The sequence below is a fragment of the Apaloderma vittatum genome, unplaced genomic scaffold (assembly GCF_000703405.1).
Source record: "Apaloderma vittatum isolate BGI_N311 unplaced genomic scaffold, ASM70340v1 scaffold23602, whole genome shotgun sequence".
NCBI classification, from domain to species: Eukaryota; Metazoa; Chordata; class Aves; order Trogoniformes; family Trogonidae; genus Apaloderma; species Apaloderma vittatum.
The window spans coordinates 27,083-32,352 of NW_009702281.1; positions in this window are offsets into that span (position 1 = coordinate 27,083).

The following is a 5,270-nucleotide window of genomic DNA, read 5'->3' on the forward strand; positions in this document are numbered from 1 at the left end:
CTCAGGGACCTCAAAACATCACCCCAACTTCAAGTGAACTTTTGATGACTCCTGCCACTATCAAATGCCCCATGCAGGTGGGCAAGGCTCTCAGGGGGAGGAACCCCAAGCCATGGGATGACGTGGCACCAAAGGTGACACAACACCAGAGGTGACACACCACCCAATTTGTTCTCACTGCTCCACTCCAAGCAACGATCAATCTTTGATCTCGCCTTTTCAGACAAACAGGCAGCAACGTGTGTGTGCACGCCTGTCTCTAGTTTTTAATTTCGTTTCTTCCTTCCCAAGCAGAAACACACAAGTTTTCCTGCCTAAGGAAAGAGCAGAAGAACAAAACGTGGCAAGACAGCCACCCCTCAATTAACACACAGCTGGAAGACATTGGAAAATTAGAGCCAAGGAAGATATCAAATGCCATGCAGAATAGATGGTAAGCTTGCCTCAGCGGGCACCATGAACCGAGAGGACCAAGCATCGATACCTGGTCTAAGTCAAACCATCGATACAACTTTCCTGCCTCTCTGCTGTTCCCTTTGAAGCCAGCTAGCCCAGATTTATCAAACCTGTTATCAAACCTCCACCAGCAGCTTTGAGCACCAACGGGCAAGAAGAAACTGCTGACAACCCAGGCAGCTCAGGGAAGCCAGCGCAGGGGAGAGGTGTAACACAGCCCCGTCTCTGCTCGGCAAGGCTGTGTTTTCACAGGATATTCCAGATGGATTTCAGTTTTTATTTGAATAAATTAAGCCTTGGGGACCAAAAAGAGAAAAAAATAAATCAAATGTTTACGAGGCAGCTGCAGTAATTCATCCTCATTATTGCTTACTTTTAAAGTTTCCTCTCTCATCACCCATGGCTCCAACGATGCTCTAGTAAAGGACCGACTCTTGCATGACCCTGGGACAGTCTCTACAGCTCCCGTCATCTCTGCGGCCTACAGCCAAACCCCAGGACTTGCAGGAGGAAAAAGGGAAAGGATTATGTTAACAAAATACTCTTCTGCAAGGGTAATAAGCTTCTGGCTTATACAAGTGCCATTGAGATGTCTGTCTCTCTGCTGCAGAAGAGGAGCGCCAGTCCCTCGGCGCCACAGGTTTATTTGCCTGTAACCCAGAGAAGGACTTTCTCCCCTTCCCGCCATCACCGCCCGTTTTCCGCTTTTCCCATGTGTAATTCTCAAACCCTGAAGGACTCTATCTAGCCACACTAATCGCAGACAAAAGACTCATTCTACACCCCACTAATTCCCAAGGGAACTCCAGCATCTCTGGGTATTGTGAATAAGCCACGGTTGGGTGCCTGGGCAATTTGGGCTGGAGGACATGAACCAAACACACTAAATATCAGCACGTTCTGCTCCTTCTCCACCGACCACACCAGATCTATCGGAGGTCTCCACGGAGGGACAACTTCAAGGCATCTCCCCATCTGGGTTCTGGTCATGGCAGGACTTGGCAAACCAACACCTACCTCCAAAATTCCACCTGCAGGCTGTGCGGGAAGCCAGCCCATCCCTGACACCCAGCATGAGGTGTCCAAACCTTCGTTAATAAATGGGATGAAGCAACACCTTCAGTTCCTGAGTGGCATCAAGGTCCAGAAAGCAGAACCAGGTACCGCCATGGGCAACAAGGGCCCGGCAGGAAGCAAATCCATGGCTGCAAACCGAGTTTATTTCTGCTTTAATGGACATTAGGGCTCACCAGGGAGGTATGGGCTGTGATTACTGACGTGTTCAGCTCTTCCCACTCCAGCACCATCCCGTATTTCACAGCGGGAACCTTTCACTCTTCCAGTCCTAATTAATCTAATGGTTTTCGCAGATCCATGGAGGGAACAGTTTGGATATTTTTTGCTCAGACATCAGCAAGAGGCAGAAAACCAGGAGGGAAAAAATGCCGTGGCTGTTCTTTCTCAGATGGCGAAGCAGAAAGGGAAACCACAGCATGTGTTTGGATCATTCCCCAATAAGGAAGCAGGAACACAACAAGTCTGCATTAGAACAGGCTGTTTAAATTCATTATCATGAAAATTTACACTTTTGTGGTACCAGCTGCATCAGTATTTCAAAATTCTTTCCTGACCGTTATGCACCAAGCCTCAATTCCCCTGCAGAGCCGCCACCAGCTCACCAATACAAGCGGGGAAGCCTCCAGGGTGATCTCCAACCACACATCACCTTGGTATCTGCAGCCCACACATGAAATAAGCCAGGGCTGCCGCTTGTGAGCTGGCAAGTTTGAAGACAAACATTGCCCTCCGGCTCAGCGAGGGAATCTGCATCAACCAGTCCCGCGGATCCAGCTGAAAGAGCCCAAAAATCCTCCGGCAGCCCTTCCCACCAGCCAAGCTTTGCCGATGGCCATCCCCGGTGACTCCCGCCCGGCGGATCCCCGCCCAGCACCCAGGAGAAGCCAACCTCACGATGGCAGAAAGGGAGCAGAGATAACCCCCAGCAACACTCATCCCACACGTCAGACACACGTATTTCCAACACGATGATGAAGGCTGGGGTGACGCACGTCTTCAAACGCTTTTTGCTGTCCTATTTCCAAGCCTTGCAGGTAGTGCCCGTATCCCCAGGCTGGTGACTTCGCTCCAGTGTGTTTCTGCCACGTCTGGTCTCAAAATCCAGTTCCTCCGTCCCGTGCCACCACTGCAACAGGTTTCCTACTCCACTTAGGGCCCCTAACGAAAACAAATCCTCGAATCCGTGACTCTTGGATCTCTAAGACCTCTGGAACAGCCCCTCCAAAAGTCCCCGTTTCAGGGGGAGGATGCAGGTTGCTAAAAGCATTTGAAAAGCACCCAAGTGTTTTAGCACCCAAATCTTGCTGCCAGCCAGCAGCTGCCAGCCTCTAACTATGTTTCTCTGGCAATTTTGAAACCATCCTTGCTCCTTTGAGCACAGGAGCCACCTCATTGTGCCCAGAGCCTCTGCCAGGCTCCATATCCCCACTTGCACCCGTCACATTTTGCTCTTCTTTTCTCAGCTCCTATCGCTAGTTCACAGGCACTGGGAACTTCCGTAATCTTGTTCCTCCCTAGATACCAGCAGCCACAGGGACAGTTGGTACCGGCCAAAGGCAACTGCTGTCGCAGAAGGGGCAAATCAAACTGGAGCCTGTATGCCCTGTGCCTGGTAAACCAAACGACCCCCAAAGCAGCAGTGTGTCCCCACATAACACAGGGCTGCGCACAGCTCTGGGCTCCCTTTCTGCTCGCTTAGCACAGACTCCCTCCCTGGCTCATTTTACACCAGCCCGACAGTCACACGGTGGCGATTTTTCTGCAAGACCCACGCTGGCGCTGGCTGCCGTCAGACGGGCTGGAGGGAGGGGGAACACCCCAGACACGCAGAAAAGCCGAGTGCTGCGAAGGGGGAAGGAGAGACAGAGCAATGACTCAGGGATTGCTGCAGGCTCCAACCCCAACTGGAGCTCCGCACCGGGCAGCGAGCTAACGTCTAGCGCGCATCAGCAAGCAAAAGCAGGGGAAGGGAGCTCAGCCATGAAGTAGTGTCACAGAATCACAGAATCACAGAATGTCAGGGGTTGGAAGGGACCTCTGAAGATCATCCAGTCCAACCTTCATCCCAGCACACCCAACCACTACACCACAGCCTCAAGTGCTAGATCTACTTTTTTTTTAAACACCTCCAGGGTTGGGGACTCCACCACCTCCCTGGGCAGCCTGTTCCAGTGCCTCACCACTCGTTCAGTAAAGAACTTCCTCCCAATATCCAATCTAAACTTACCCTGACGCAACCTGAGGCCATTTCCCCTTGTCCTGTCATTAGTAATTAGAGAGAAGAGCCCAGCACCAGCCTCACTACAGCCTCCTTTTAGGTAGTTGTAGAGGGCAATAAGGTCTCCCCTCAGCCTCCTCTTCTCCAGACTAAACAAACCCAGCTCCCTCAGCCGCTCTTCATAGGGCAGGTTTTCCAGACCTCTCACAAGCCTTGTTGCCCTTCTCTGCACCCGCTCCAGCACCTCGATGTCCTTCTTGTACTGTGGTGACCAAAACTGGACACAGTACTCGAGGTGCGGCCTCACCAGTGCCGAGTACAGGGGCACGATCACCTCCCTCCTCCTGCTGGTCACACCATTTCTGATACAGGCCAGGATGCTGTTGGCCTTCTTGGCCACCTGGGCACACTGCTGGCTCATGTTCAGCCGGTTGTGTCTCGCAGGGACTACTCGCAGCAGTCTCCGGCATGGACACGTAGGACATCAAGTCCCTGCTACGCACCTGAGCTGCGAGGTGGAAGGGCCAGGATGCTCCAAGGAGGTCGGGAAGCTCTCAGGTGCTGAAGAACTGTTTGGTGCAGATGGACGGCCCCGCAGACAGGCAACAGGGCATGCCTCCATCAAAGGGTGGAAATACAACTGCTGTGCTTTTCTGCTTTAGAAGATGTGCTTTGGAGACATGGGTAACCCCAACTCTTCTTCGAAGTTGGGTAAGAACTGATGGCCTGAAATAAAGCTCTGACCACCAGGCCCCAGCCTGTGCCCACACAGCCAGCAAAGGGACTGGTAATCATAATGTTATTTATGTTCCTGACTCATTCATTCCCTTTCCCCTGAAATGGAAAACTATTTACAGTCAAACCTGAATTCCCCTGAATGTCTCCGGGAGCCACGAGAGCTGAATGGTTGGTTCTCAGAGTAAAGAAATCAGGTTCTTGTGCTGAAAAACCCTCCAGCCCTTCCCTGACGTTCCATGAGCACAGCACAAAGGAAACCCTTATCACACCCTTGCAAAGCCTTGGAGATGGGCACAGAGGGCTTCTGATCTGGATATTTTACAAAGGTTTGACCTTCTGCAGCAATGCAACAGGTTGGGACAAAGTCTGGTTGCAACCCTCAGCCGCAAAGGGTTCTTCACTTTGACTGGCAAAGTCAAGCCATCACCAGATGTGGTCTGCATGTAGCTAGTGGGGCTTTGGAAAGGCTCAGTTGTAGCTATCCCTCACCCCCTCTTCTCCTACACAGTCTTAAAATATCATGTGAGTATCAACTAAAGCAGCCAGCACCAGCCTTCACCTTCTCTACTGGGATTTGCAAAGCAGAAACAGCCCACGTCTGCAGGACATGCTGGGACGACAAGTCTCTCTGCCCCAGAAAGCCACCCTGTGTCAGGCGGTGAATCCGCCAAGAACCAACAGCCTTTCAGGCATTTTACAAAAACTACATCAGGAGAGGAAGGGTTCAACTCACACCTTTGATTGCCCACACAAACTTGCAGTTAGGTCTGCTGGAGAGGAT